The following is a 16,319-nucleotide window of genomic DNA, read 5'->3' as shown; positions in this document are numbered from 1 at the left end:
TTCAGCAAATATATTCTCAAAAACATCATCTTCATCAAACATAGCATCCCCAAGCTTGGGCCTTTTCATATCATAAGCATAATCACTCTCATCATTAATAGTATGGATAGCACCAATAGTATAGCAATTATCATATTCTTCCAAGCAAGTGCCAAAAAGATTTTCAAGATCAGAAGAAGTATCATTATCTTCCACAATTATATTTTCATGAGGCACAATAGTAATAGGAGCAACATTATTTGGGGGAGATATCTTTTTACCTCTCTTCCTTTTTCTTTTCTTCTTCTTGACCACATCATGTGTGGGTTCAATCCTGTTTTTGGAGCTCCTTATTAATGAGATTGATTGAATAGGAGGCTCTTCCTCGTTACCTGATTCATCATAAGAAATAATAGGAGGGTACCGTGAAGTCTCTTCCCTTTCATTAGTATTCTCTTCATATTCTATTTGTTTTCTTTTCTCTATGTAGTTGGCAATATAAGAATTTTCAATACAATTCACTGCACAATACATATAAATTTCCTCTTGATCAAAGCCAAGAAGTTTATCATGGGCAAATACTGGAAGATAGTTAGTCATACGTTTCATTTCTTCATAACCCATAAGCAAACTAAGTTCATTATGATGTGCAAGAGAAATCAAGTCATCACAATTTTTGGAAACGATTAGATCATGAAACAATTTGCATAGGATGGTTAAATGACCACGTTCATTGCAAAGCTCACAAGTATGGCCAAGAAAATTTAAATTTTCAGCACAAACATCTATCCTTTCTTGCAACAATTTAGTTTCTAAGTACTTATTGTTGGAAATATGCCCTAGAGGCAATAATAAATTGGTTATTATTATATTTCCTTGTTCATTATAATCGTTTATTATCCATGCTAGAATTGTATTGATAGGAAACTCAGATACATGTGTGGATACATAGACAACACCATGTCCCTAGTAAGCCTCTAGTTGACTAGCTCGTTGATCAATAGATGGTTACGGTTTCCTAACCATGGACATTGGATGTCGTTGATAACGGGATCACATCATTAGGAGAATGATGTGATGGACAAGACCCAATCCTAAGTCTAGCACAAAGATCGTGTAGTTCGTACGCTAAAGCTTTTCTAATGTCAAGTATCATTTCCTTAGACCATGAGATTGTGCAACTCCCGGATACCGTAGGAGTGCTTTGGGTGTGCCAAACGTCACAGCGTAACTAGGTGGCTATAAAGGTACACTACAGGTATCTCCGAAAGTGTCTGTTGGGTTGGCACGAATCGAGACTGGGATTTGTCACTCCGTGTAAACGGAGAGGTATCTCTGGGCCCACTAGGTAGGACATCATCATAATGTGCACAATGTGATCAAGGAGTTGATCACGGGATGATGTGTTACGGAATGAGTAAAGAGACTTGCCGGTAACGAGATTGAACAAGGTATCGGGTTACCGACGATCGAATCTCGGGAAGTATCGTACCGATAGACAAAGGGAATTGTATACGGGATTGATTGAATCCTTGACATCATGGTTCATCCTATAAGATCATCGTGGAGCATGTGGGAGCCAACATGGGTATCTAGATCCCGCTGTTGGTTATTGACCGGAGAGTTGTCTCGGCCATGTCTGCATCACTCCCGAGCCCGTAGGGTCTACACACTTAAGGTTCGATGACGCTAGGGTTATAGGGAAAGTATGTACGCGGTTACCGAATGTTGTTCGGAGTCCCGGATGAGATCCCGGACGTCACGAGGAGTTCCGGAATGATCCGGAGGTAAAGATTGATATATAGGAAGTATGGTTTTGGCCACCGGAAGTGTTCCGGGCATCACCGGTAGTGTACCGGGACCACCGGAGGGGTCCGGGGGTCCACCAGGTGGGGCCACCAGCCCCGGAGGCCTACATGGGCCAATAGTGGGAAGGGACCAGCCCCTAGGTGGGCTGGGGCGCCTCCCACCAAGGCCCAAGGCGCCTCCAAGAGGGGAAGGGGGCAAACCCTAGGGCAGATGGGCCCTAAGGCCCACCCTAGGTGCGCCTCCCCCTCTCCCCCTTGTGGCCGCCACCCTAGATGGGATCTAGGGCTGCCGCACCCCTTGGGGTGGGAACCCTAGGTGGGGGTGCAGCCCTCCCTCTCCCCTATATATAGTAGAGGCAAAGGGGCAGCCCAACACACGATTCGATCTCCCTGTTGGCGCAGCCCTACCCCTCTCCCTCCTCGTCTCTCGTAGTGCTTGGCGAAGCCCTACTGGAGTCCCGCGCTCCTCCACCACCACCACGCCGTCGTGCTACTGCTAGACGGAGTCTTCCCAACCTCTCCTTCTCCCCTTGCTGGATCAAGGCGTGGGAGACGTCACCGGGCTGCACGTGTGTTGAACGCGGAGGCGCCGTGGTTCGGCGCTTAGATCGGAATCAACCGCGATCTGAATCGCTACGAGTACGACTCCTTCATCCGCGTTATTGCAACGCTTCTGCTTAGCGATCTACAAGGGTATGTAGATGCACTCTCCTTCCTCTCGTTTCTAGATTACTCCATAGATTGATCTTGGTGATGCGTAGAAAATTTTATATTTCTACTACGATCCCCAACAGTGGCATCATGAGCTAGGTCTATGCGTAGTTTCTATGCACGAGTAGATCACAAGTTGTTATGGGCGTCGATTTTGTCAATTTACTTGCCATTACTAGTCTTATCTTGATTCAGCGGCATCATGGGATGAAGCGGCCTGGACCGACCTTACACGTATGCTTACGTGAGACTGGTTCCACCGACTGACATGCACTAGTTGCATAAGGTGGCTAGCGGGTGTCTGTCTCTCCCACTTTAGTCAGATCGGATTCGATGAAAAGGGTCCTTATGAAGGGTAAATAGAAATTGGCATATCATGTTGTGGTTTTGGCGTAGGTAAGAAACATTCTTGCTAGAAACCTATAGCAGCCACGTAAAAACTTGCAACAACAATTAGAGGACGTCTAACTTGTTTTTGCAGCATGCGACGTGTGATGTGATATGGCCAAAAGGATGTGATGAATGATATATGTGATGTATGAGATTGATCATGTTCTTGTAATAGGAATCACGACTTGCATGTCGATGAGTATGACAACCGGCAGGAGCCATAGGAGTTGTCTTAATTTATTTATGACCTGCGTGTCAACATAAACGTCATGTAATTACTTTACTTTATTGCTAAAGAGTTAGCCATAGTAGTAGAAGTAATAGATGACAAGACAACTTCAAGAAGACACGATGATGGAGATCATGATGATGGAGATCATGGTGTCATGCCGGTGACAACGATGATCATGGAGCCCCGAAGATGGAGATCAAAAGGAGCAAAATGATATTGGCCATATCATGTCACTATTTGATTGCATGTGATGTTTATCATGTTTTACATCTTATTTGCTTAGAACAACGGTAGCTTAAATAAGATGATCCCTCACTAAAATTTCAAGAAAAGTGTTCCCCCTAACTGTGCACCGTTGCGAAGGTTCGTTGTTTCGAAGCACCACGTGATGATCGGGTGTGATAGATTCTAACGTTCGAATACAACAGGTGTTGACGAGCCTAGCATGTACAGACATGGCCTCGGAACACATGCGAAACACTTAGGTTGACTTGACAAGCCTAGCATGTACAGACATGGCCTCGGAACACGGAAGACCGAAAGGTCGAGCATGAGTCGTATAGAAGATACGATCAACATGAAGATGTTCACCGATGTTGACTAGTCCGTCTCACGTGATGATCAGACACGACCTAGTTGACTCGGATCATGTTTCACTTAGATGACTAGAGGGATGTCTATCTGAGTGGGAGTTCATTAAATAATTTGATTAGATGAACTTAATTATCATGAACATAGTCTAAATTGTCTTTGCAAATATGTTGTAGATAAATAGCTCACGTTGTAGCTCCCTGTTTCAATACGTTCCTAGAGAAAGACCAAGTTGAAAGATATTGTAAGCAATGATGCGGACTGGGTCCGTAGTCCGAGGAGTGTCCTCACTGCTACACAGAAGGCTTACGTCTTTGATGCACCGCTCAATGTGAAAACCCCTACAACGTTGTCTGTGGATGTTGTGAACACCTGACAGACACATCCTGATGACTACTTGACAGTTTAGTGCACCATACTTTACGGCTTAGAATCGGGATTCCAATGACGTTTTGAATGCCATAGAACATATGAGATGTTCCAAGAGCTGAAATTGGGATTTCAGGCTCATGCCCGTGTTGAGAGGTGTGAGACCTCTGACAAGTTCTTTTGCCAACAAGATGGAGGAGAATAGCTCAGCTAGTGAGCATGTGCTCAGAATGTCTGGGTGCTACAATCACTTGAATCAAGTGGGAGCTAAAACTTCCAGATAAGATAGTGATTGATAGAGTTCTCTAACCACTATCACTAAGCCACTAGATCTTCGTGATGAACTATGACATGCAAGGGATGTAGTTGATCCTGGAGCTGTTCGCGGTGCTTAAGACCGCAAAAGGTAGAAATCAAGAAAGGAGCATCAAGTGTTGATGGTTTAACAAGACCACTGGTTTCAAGAAGGGCAAGGGCTAGAAGGGAAACTTCATGGATGGCAAACCAGTTGCCGCTCCAGTGAAAGAACCCAAGGTTGAACCCAAACCCGAGACTAAGTGCTTCTATTGTAGGGGGAACGGTCACTGGTAGCGGAACTACCCCAAATACATGGTAGATAAGAAGGCTGGCAACTTCAACAAAGTATATACGTGTTATTAATGTGTACCTCACTAGTACTCCTGGTAGCACCTGGGTATTGGATACCGGTTCAGTTACTATTATTGGTGACTTGAAGCAAAAGCTACGGACTGAACGGAGACTGGCTAAGTGCGAGGTGACGATGTGTGTTGGAAGTGTTTCCAAAGTTGATGAGATCACCATCGCACGCTCCATCTGCCTTCGGGGTTAGTATTAAACCTATATAAATGTTATCAGGTGTCTACATTGAGCATGAATATGATTAGATCATGTTCATTGCAATACAATTATTCATTTAAGTTAGAGAATAATGGTTATTCTGTTTACATGAATAATACCTTTCATGGTCACACACCCTATGGAATGGTTCATTGAATCTCGGTCGTAGTAATACGCATGTTCACGCCATAAGATGTAGAGTTAATAATGATAGTACCACTTTCTTGTGGCACTGCCGCTTAGGTCATATTGGCGTAAGATGCATGAAGAAACTCCATGTCGATGGATGTTTGGAGTCACTTGATTTTGAATCGCTTGACACATGCGAGCCATGCCTCATGGGCAGGATGACTAAGACCCCGTTTTCAGGTGCAATGAAACGGGCAAGTGACTTGTTGGAAATCATACATGCTGATGCGTGTGATCCAATGAGAATTGAAGCGTGCGGTGGATATCACTATTTTCTCATCTTCACCGACGATTTGGGTAGATATAGGTATATCTACTTAATGAAGCACAAGTCCAAAACGTTTGAAAAGTTCAAGCGATTTCAGAGTGAAGTTAAGAATCATCATAACAAAGAAGATCGTGTTCCTACGATCTAATCAAAAGGGGATTTTCTGAGTTATGAGTTTGGCAATCACTTAAGACATTGTGGAATTGTTTCGTAGTTGAAGCCACCTAGAACACCACAGCGTAATGGTGTGTCTGGACGTCATAATCGAACCTTATGAGATATGGTGCGATCTATGATGTCTCTTACCGATCTACCGCTATTATTTTGAGGTTATGCATTAGAGACAGCTGCATTCACTTTAGATAGGACACCATATAAGTCCGTTGAGACGACGTCGTATGAACATTGGTTTGGCAAGAAACCAAAGTTGTCGTTTCTTAATGTTTGGGGCTGCGATGCTTAAGGCTTTAGCCGGAGAAGCTCGAACCCAAAAGCGGACAAACACATCTTCATAGGATACCCAAAGGTGATAGTTGGGTATACCTTCTATCTCAGATCCGAGGGCAAATTGTTTGTCGCTAAGAACGGGTCCTTTCTCGAGAAGGAGTTTTTCTCGAAAGAATTGAGTGGGAGGAAGATAGAACTTGATGAGGTTGTCGAACCTTTACTTCAACCAGAGAGTGATGCAACACAGAAAGATGTTTTCTGTGGCACCTACTTCTGTTGAATAGGAAGTTAATGATAGTGATCATGAAGCTTCATATCAAGTTGCTATCGAACCTCGTAGGTCGACAAGGATATGTACTACTCCTGAGTGGTACGGTAATCCTGTCTTAAATATCATGTTGTTGGACAACAATGAACCTACGAACTATGGAGAAGCAATGGTGGGCCCGTATTCCGACAAATGGTTAGAAGCCATGAAATCCGAGATAGGATCCATGTATCAGAACAAAGTATGGACTTTGGTGGACTTGCCCGATGATCGACAAGCCATTGAGATAAATGGATCTTTAAGAAGAAGACGGACGTGGGCGGTAATGTTACCGTCTATGAAGCTCGACTTGTGGGAAAGAGTCTTTTCACAAGTTCAAGGAGTTGACTACGATGAGAATTTCTCACCCGTAGCGATGCTTAAGTCCGTCGGAATCATGTTAGCATTAGCTGTATTTTTCGATTATGAAATCTGACAGATGGATGTCAAAACAAATTTTCTTACCAGTTTTCGTAAGAAAAAGTTGTATGTGATACAATAAAAGGTTTTGTCGATCCTAAGAATGCTAAAAGGTATGCTGGTTCCGGCAATCCTTCTATGGACTAGAGCAAGCATCTCAGAGTCGGAATATATGCTTTGATGGAGTGATCAAAGCTTTTAGGTTTATACAATGTTTGCTGGAAACTTGTATTTACAAGAAAGTGAGTGGGAGCACTACAACATTTCTGATAAGTATATGTGGATGACATATTGTTGATCCAAAATAATGTAGAATTTCTGGAAAGCATAAATGGTTGTTTGAAGAATGTTTTTCAAAGGAAGACCTAGATAAAGCTGCTTACACATTAGGCATCAAGATCTATAGAGATAGATCAAATCGCCTGGTGATACTTTCAAAGAATGCACACCTTGACATGTTTATGAAGGAGTTCAAAATAGATCAGTCAAAGAAGGGGTTCTTACCTGAGTTGTAAGGTGTGAAGTTGAGTAAGACTCGAAGATTGACCATGGCAGAAGAAAGAGGAAGGACGAAGGTCGTCCCCTATGCTTTTGTCATAGGCTCTATATAGTATGCCATGCTGAGTACCGCACCTGATGTGTGCCTTGCCACATGTCTGGCAAGAGGGTACAAAGGTGATCTAGGAGTGGATCATCGGATAGCGGTCAAAAAATTATCCTTAGAGGAATAAGGAAATGTTTCTCGGTTATGGAGGTGACAAGAGTTGGACGTAAAGAGTTACGTCGATGCAAGCTTAACACCTATCCGGATAGCTCTGAGAAGAGATACCGGATACGTATAATGGAGCAACAATTTGGAATAGCTCCAAGTGGAACGTGGTAGCAGCATCTATGATATGACATAAAGTTTTGCGAAATACATAGGGATCTGAATATGGCAAGACCCGTTGACTACAACCTCTCTCACAAGCATAACATGATCAAACCCAGAACTCTTGAGTGTTAATCACATAGTGATGTGAACTAGATCATTGAGTCTAGTAGACTCTTGGATGTTGGTCACATGGCGATGTGACCTGTGAGTGTTAATCACATGGCGATGTGAACTAGATTATTGACTCTAGTGCAAGTGGGAGACTGTTGGAAATATGCCCTAGAGGCAATAATAAATAGGTTATTATTATATTTCCTTGTTCATTATAATCGTTTATTATCCATGCTAGAATTATATTGATAGGAAACTCAGATACATGTGTGGATACATAGACAACACCATGTCCCTAGTAAGCCTCTAGTTGACTAGCTTGTTGATCAATAGATGGTTACGGTTTCCTAACCATGGACATTGGATGTCGTTGATAACGGGATCACATCATTAGGAGAATGATGTGATGGACAAGACCCAATCCTAAGCCTAGCACAAAGATCGTGTAGTTCGTATGCTAAAGCTTTTCTAATGTCAAGTATCATTTCCTTAGACCATGAGATTGTGCAACTCTCGGATACCGTAGGAGTGCTTTGGGTGTGCCAAACGTCACAGCGTAACTAGGTGGCTATAAAGGTACACTACAGGTATCTCTGAAAGTGTCTGTTGGGTTGGCACGAATCAAGACTGGGATTTGTCACTCCGTGTAAACAGAGAGGTATCTCTAGGCCCACTGGGTAGGACATCATCATAATGTGCACAATGTCATCAAGGAGTTGATCACGGGATGATGTGTTACGAAATGAGTAAAGAGACTTGCCGGTAATGAGATTGAACAAGGTATCGGGATACCGACGATCGAATCTCGGGCAAGTATCGTACCAATAGACAAAGGGAATTGTATATGGGATTGATTGAATCCTTGACATCGTGGTTCATCCGATAAGATCATCGTGGAGCATGTGGGAGCCAACATGGTATCTAGATCCCGCTATTGGTTATTGACCGGAGAGTTGTCTCGGCCATGTCTGCATCACTCCCGAGCCCATAGGGTCTACACACTTAAGGTTCGATGACGCTAGGGTTATAGGGAAAGTATGTACATGGTTACCGAATGTTGTTCGGAGTCCCGAATGAGATCCCGGATGTCACGAGGAGTTCTGGAATGGTCCGGAGGTAAAGATTGATATATAGGAAGTATGGTTTTGGCCACCGGAAGTGTTCCGGGCATCACCGGTAGTGTACCGGGACCACCGGAGGGGTCCGGGGGTCCACCGGGTGGGGCCACCAGCCCCGGAGGCCTACATGGGCCAATAGTGGGAAGGGACCAGCCCAAGGCCCAAGGCGCCTCCAAGAGGGGAAGGGGGCAAACCCTAGGGCAGATGGGCCCTAAGGCCCACCCTAGGTGCGCCTCCCCCTCTCCCCCTTGTGGCCGCCACCCTAGATGGGATCTAGGGATGCCGCACCCCTTGGGGTGGGAACCCTAGGTGGGGGCGCAGCCCTCCCTCTCCCCCTATATATAGTGGAGGCAAAGGGGCAGCCCAACACACGATTCGATCTCCCTGTTGGCGCAGCCCTACCCCTCTCCCTCCTCGTCTCTCGTAGTGCTTGGCGAAGCCCTACTGGAGTCCCGCACTCCTCCACCACCACCACACCATCGTGCTACTGCTGGACGGAGTCTTCCCAACCTCTCCTTCTCCCCTTGCTGGATCAAGGCATGGGAGACGACACCGGGCTGCACGTGTGTTGAACGATCTGAATCGCTATGAGTACGACTCCTTCATCCGCGTTCTTGCAACGCTTCCGCTTAGCGATCTACAAGGGTATGTAGATGCACTCTCCTTCCCCTCGTTGCTAGATTACTCCGTAGATTGATCTTGGTGATGCGTAGAAAATTTTAAATTTCTGCTACGATCCCCAACACTTATTCCTCTTGCAAAATCTATCTTCCCTAATTGGTGTGTACTTGCAAACCAATGCACTCCACAAAAATTGACATGTTTATAGGAGACATTTTCATCATAACTAGTGCAATCATCATTAGTACTATGGATGTTCAAGGAGTTCGTACTAACAACATTGCAATCATGCTCATTATTCAAAGATTTAGTGCCAAACATTTTAATGCATTCTTCTTCTAGCATTTGAGCACAATTTTCCTTTCCATCATACTCACGAAAGATATTAAAAAGATGAAGCGTATGAGGTCCCAAAGGTTCTACTTGGCACAAACACTAATTAAAACATAAAAACTCAATCATAATAGAGGCTAGATAAATTATGTATTGCTAAACAGGAGCAAAAAGCAAGGAACAAAAATAAAATTGGGTTGCCTCCCAACAAGCGCTATCGTTTAACGCCCCTAGCTGGGCATGATGATTTCAACGATGCTCACATAAAAGATAAGAATTGTAACATAAAGAGAGCATCATGAAGAATATGACTAGAACATTTAAGTCTAACCCACTTCCTATGCATAGGGATTTTGTGAGCAAACAACTTATGGGAACAAGAATAAACTTGCATAGGAAGGTGAAACAAGCATAACTTCAAAACTTTAAGCACGTAGAGAGGAAACTTGGTATTATTGCAATTCCTATAAGCATACATTCCTCCCTCATAATAATTTTCAGTAGCACCATGAATGAATTCAATAATATAACCATCACATAAAGCATTCTTTTCATGATCTACAAGCATAGAGAATTTACTACTCTCCACATAAGCAAAATTCTTCTCAATCGGAATAGTGGGAGTATCATAAGAGACTCGAATACTATAAATTGTTTCCACATTAAAAAGAGTAATGTTCACAAAAAGGGTAATCATAATCATGACAAGTTTTATAAATATAATCACTACTTTTTATAGCATAAGTATCATCGCAATAATCATCATAGGTAGGAGGCATGCTATCATCATAATAAATTTGCATGTCAAAACTTGGGAAACTAAAAATATCATCTTCATTAAACATAGCTTCCCCAAGCTTGGGACAAACATTAATTGCAGCAAATATATTCTCAAAAACATCATCTTCATCAAACATAGCATCCCCAAGCTTGGGCCTTTTCATATCATAAGCATAATCACTCTCATCATTAATAGTATGGATAGCACCAATAGTATAGCAATTATGATATTCTTCCAAGCAAGTGCTAAAAAGATTTTCAAGATCATAAGAAGTATCATTATCTTCCACAATTATATTTTCATGGGGCACAATAGTAATAGGAGCAGCATTATTTGGGGGAGATATCTTTTTACCTCTCTTCCTTTTTCTTTTCTTCTTCACCACATCATGTGTGGGTTCAATCCTCTTTTTGGAGCTTCTTATTAATGAGATTGGTTGAATAGGAGGCTCTTCCTCGTTACCTGATTCATCATAAGAAATAATAGGAGGGTACTGGGAAGTCTCTTCCCTTTCATTAGTATTCTCTTCATCTTCTATTTCTTTTCTTTTCTTTATGTAGTTGGCTATATAAGGATTTTCAATACAATTCACCGCACAATACATATAAATTTCCTCTAGATCAAAGCCAAGAAGTTTATCACAGGAAAATACTGGAAGATAGTTAGTTATACATTTCATTTCTTCGTAACCCATAAGAAAACTAAGTTCATTATTATGTGCAAGAGAAATCAAGTCATCACAATTTTTGGAAATGATTAGATCATGAAACAATTTGCATAGGATGGTTAAATGACCATGCTCATTGCAAAGCTCACAAGTATGGCCAAGAAAATTTAAATTTTCAGCACAAACATCTATCCTTTCTTGCAACAATTTAGTTTCTAAGTACTTATGCCTCTTGCAAAATCTATCTTCCCTAATTGGTGTGTACTTGCAAAACCAATGCACTCCACAAAAATTGACATGTTTATAGGAGACATTTTCATCATAACTAGTGCAATCATCATTAGTACTATGGATATTCAAGGAGTTCATACTAACAACATTGAAATCATGCTCATTATTCAAAGATTTAGTGCCAAACATTTTAATGCATTCTTCTTCTAGCATTTGAGCACAATTTTCCTTTCCATCATACTCACGAAAGATATTAAATAGAGGCTAGATAAATTATTTATTACTAACAGGAACAAAAAGCAAGGAACAAAAATAAAGTTGGGTTGCCTCCCAACAAGCGCTAACGTTTAATGCCCCTAGCTAGGCATGATGATTTCAATGATGCTCACATAAAAGATAAGAATTGAAACATAAAGAGAGCATCCTGAAGAATATGACTAGCACGTTTAAGTCTAACCCTCTTCCTATGCATAGGGATTTTGTGAGCAAACAACTTGTGGGAACAAGAATAAACTTGCATAGGAAGGTAAAGCTAGCATAACTTCAAAAATTTAAGCACATAGAGAGGGAAAGCAATTCCTACAAGCATATATTCCTCCCTCATAATAATTTTCAGTAGCATCATGATTGAACTCAACAATATAACCAGAACCTAAAGCATTCTTTTCATGATCTACAAGCATAGAAATTTAATTACTCTCCACACAAGCAAAATTCTTCTCATGAATAATAGTGGGAGCAAACTCAACAGAATAATTATCATGTGAGGCATAATCCAATTGAAAACTAAAATCATGATGACAAGTTTCATGGATATCATTATTCTTTATAGCATACAAGTCATCACAATAATCATCATAGATAGCAACTTTGTTCTCATAATCAATTGGAGCCTCTTCCGGAATAGTGGATTCATCACAAAATAAAGTCATGACCTCTCCAAATCCACTTTCATCAATATAATCATCATAAATAGGAGGCATGCTTTCATCATAATAAATTTGCTCATCAAAACTTGGGGGACAAAAATTATCATCTTCATCAAACATAGCTTCCCCAAGCTTGTGGCTTTGCATATCATTAGCATCATGGATATTCAAGGAATTCATACTAACAACATTGCAATCATGCTTATAATTCAAATATTTAGTGCCAAACATTTTAATGCATTCTGCTTCTAACACTTTGGCACAATTTTCCTTTCCATCATACTCACGAAAGATATTAAAAAGATGAAGCGTATGAGGCAAACTCAATTCCATTTTTTATAGTTTTCTTTTATAAACTAAACTAGTGATAAAACAAGAAACTAAAAGACTCGATTGCAAGATCTAAAGATATACCTTCAAGCACTCACCTCCCCGGCAGCGGCGCCAAAAAAGAGCTTGGTGTCTACTACACAACCTTCTTCTTGTAGACGTTGTTGGGCCTCCAAGTACAGAGGTTTGTAGGACAGTAGCAAATTTCCCTCAAGTGGATGACCTAAGGTTTATCAATCCGTAGGAGGCGTAGGATGAAGATGGTCTCTCTCAAGCAACCCTGCAACCAAATAACAAAGAGTCTCTTGTGTCCCCAGCACACCCAATACAATGATAAATTGTATAGGTGCACTAGTTCGGCGAAGAGATGGTGATACAAGTGGTATATGGATAGTAGATATAGGTTTTTGTAATCTGAAAATATAAAAACAGCAAGGTAACTAATGATAAAATTGAGCGTAAACGGTATTGCAATGCATTGAAACAAAGCCTAGGGTTCATACTTTCACTAGTGCAAGTTCTCTCAACAATAATAACATAATTGGATCACATAACTATCCCTCAACATGCAACAAAGAGTCACTCCAAAGTCACTAATAGCGGAGAACGAACGAAGAGATTATGGTAGGGTACGAAACCACCTCAAAGTTATTCTTTCCAATCAATCCGTTGGGATATTCCTATAGGTGTCACAAACAGCCCTAGAGTTCATACTAGAATAACACCTTAAGACACAAATCAACCAAAACCCTAATGTCACTTAGATACTCCAATGTCACCTCAAGTATCCGTGGGTATGATTATACGATATGCATCACACAATCTCAGATTCATCTATTCAACCAACACATAGAACCTCAAAGAGTGCCCCAAAGTTTCTACCGGAGAATCACGATGAAAACATGTGCCAACCCCTATGCATAGGTTAATGGGCGAAACCCACAAGTTGATCACCAAAACATACATCAAGTGAATCACGTGATATCCCATTGTCACCACAGATACGCACGGCAAGACATACATCAAGTGTTCTCAAATATTTAAAGACTCAATCCGATAAGATAACTTCAAAGGGAAAACTCAATCCATTACAAGAGAGTAGAGGGGGAGAAAACATCATAAGATCCAACTATAATAGCAAAGCTCGCGATACATCAAGATCGTAACACCTCAAGAACACGAGAGAGAGATAAAACACATAGCTACTGGTACATACCCTCAGCCCCGAGGGGGAACTACTCCCTCCTCGTCATGGAGAGCACCGGGATGATGAAGATGGCCACTGGAGAGGGATTCCCCCTCCAGCAGGGTGCCGGAACGGGTCTAGATTGGCTTTCGGTGGCTACGGAGGCTTCTGGCGGCGGAACTCCCGATCTATTGTGCTCCCTGATCGTTTTAGGGTATATGGATATATATAGGCGGAAGAAGTACGCCAGGGGGGCCACGAGGGGCCCACAAGGGTGGAGGGCGTGCCCAGGGGGGTGGGCGTGTCCCCCTGCCTCGTGGCTTCCTCGAGGCTTCCTTGACATGGACTCCAAGTCTCCCGGGTTGCTTTCCTTCCAAAAATAAGTTCCGTGAAGTTTTAGGTCAATTGGACTCCGTCTGATTTTCCTTTTCTGCGATACTCTTAAACAAGGAGAAAAACAGAACTGGCACGGGGCTCTGGGTTAATAGGTTAGTCCCAAAAATAATATAAAAGTGTATAACAAAGTCCATAAACATCCAAAACAGATAATATAATAGCATGGAACAATCAAAAATTATAGATACGTTGGAGACGTATCAGGGTGCTCTTGATCGTGCTCGTCCTCTGGATCGAGCGCCCTGGTCGGCGCTGCTTCTTCTGGTTTCGCCCGCTGGTGCTTGCCTCGCATGTGAGTGTTGGCTGCTTGCCTCACGCATGAGTACGCTGCTCTTTGTTCGGCCTGCTGGGTGCACGTCTGCCTTTTGGGCTGATTCTGTTGGTTGTCCCTTAGTGTAAAAAAAGAAAGAAGAAAAAGAAAGAAAGAAAAAACTGATATGGCGTTTACGGCGGGCCTGCATTTCCATCGTTGCCTATAGACTTCTTTCGTATATTGATCTTATCTCGCACATGCGCCGTCGCTCGGTGCTTGGTGCTCGTCTGTCTGTGACGTTGTCCTCTACGGCGTCTTCAGCGGGCTTTGACGGTCATTATTCGTCGACTCTTCTCGCGGCTTTTGCCCGTGATGGTGGTGCCTGCTCTACATCGACTCATTCGCAGTTTCCGCGCGCGTCAATGACCGCTCTACATCAACTCCTCTCGCGGCTTTCACGCGCGACGGTGACCACTCTACGCTGACTCCTCTCGCGGCTTTCGCGCACGGCGCTGACCGCTCTATGTGGAATCCCCATGTGACTTTCACATGTGGCTCTACACCGACTCACTACTCTCGGTCGACTCTACACGCGGCTTCCATGGGTGGTTGTGGCTACTCATCATCGTCAGATGTTTCTATGTCGACCTCTTCTGCCGAAGCTTCTGTTGTGTCCCTGTCTGTGCGTGAGATTACACAGCTATGATGCCTGCTTGATGCTTGGGATTTTTCATCGATAGTTTCTGCAGCTTCTGTGACTAACTCTTCTGGCATTGAGAAACCACCTTCAACTCATTCAGGTACATCTCCATGGATTCTTGATACTGGAGCGTCTTTTCATGTGACTTATGATTCTTCCACTTTGACCTCTGCTCGACTTGTCGAGTCTATTGTTCATGTTCTTACGGCTGATGGCACTTCCCTCCCTGTAGCTAGTCAAAGCACTCTTAGCACTTCTTCATTTCATGTTCCCTCTGTCGCACATGTTCCTCGGCTTACCATGCAACTCATATGTGGTTGTCAGATTGTTGACTCTAGTTGTAGGGTCGTTCTCGACTTTAATTCGTGTTCTATTCAGGATCATCGCTTGATAACCCACAAGTATAGGGGATCACAATAGTTTTCGAGGGTAGAGTATTCAACCCAAATTTATTGACTCAACACAAGGGGAGCCAAAGAATATTCTCAAGTATTAACAGTTGAGTTGTCAATTCAATCGCACCTGTAAGACTTAATATCTGCAGCAAAGTATTTAGTAGCAAAGTAATATGGAAGTAACGGTAACGGTGGCAAAAGTAACAGTATTGGTTCTGTAGTGATTGTAACAGTGGCAACGGTAAAGTAACTAAGCAAAGATCAATATGTGAAAAGCTCGTAGGCAATGGATCAGTGATGGATAATTATGTCAGATGCGATTCCTCATGCAACAGTTATAACATAGGGTGACACAGAACTAGCTCCAGTTCATCAATGTAATGTAGGCATGTATTCCGAATATAGTCATGCGTGCTTATGGAAAAGAACTTGCATGACATCTTTTGTCCTACCCTCCCCATGATAGTGGAGTCCAATTGGAAACTAAGGGATATTAAGGCCTCCTTTTAATAGAGTACCAGACCAAAGCATTAACACTTAGTGAATACATTAACTCCTCAAACTACGGTCATCACCAGTAGTGGTCCCGATTATTGTCACTTCGGGGTTACCGGATCATAACACATAGTAGGTGACTATTGACTTGCAAAATAGGATCAAGAACTCTCATATATTCATGAAAACATAATAGGTTCAGATCTAAAATCAGGGCACTCGGGCCCTAGTGACAAGCATTAAGCATAGCAAAGTCATAGCAACATTAATCTCAGAACGTAATGGATACTGATACGTCCATTTTGCATCATGCTTTTATATTGATATTTA

The sequence above is a fragment of the Triticum aestivum genome, chromosome 5A, assembly GCF_018294505.1.
Source record: "Triticum aestivum cultivar Chinese Spring chromosome 5A, IWGSC CS RefSeq v2.1, whole genome shotgun sequence".
Classification (NCBI taxonomy): domain Eukaryota; kingdom Viridiplantae; phylum Streptophyta; class Magnoliopsida; order Poales; family Poaceae; genus Triticum; species Triticum aestivum.
The sequence above is the reverse complement of the archived record's forward strand: the minus strand, read 5'-3'. Positions refer to the sequence as shown.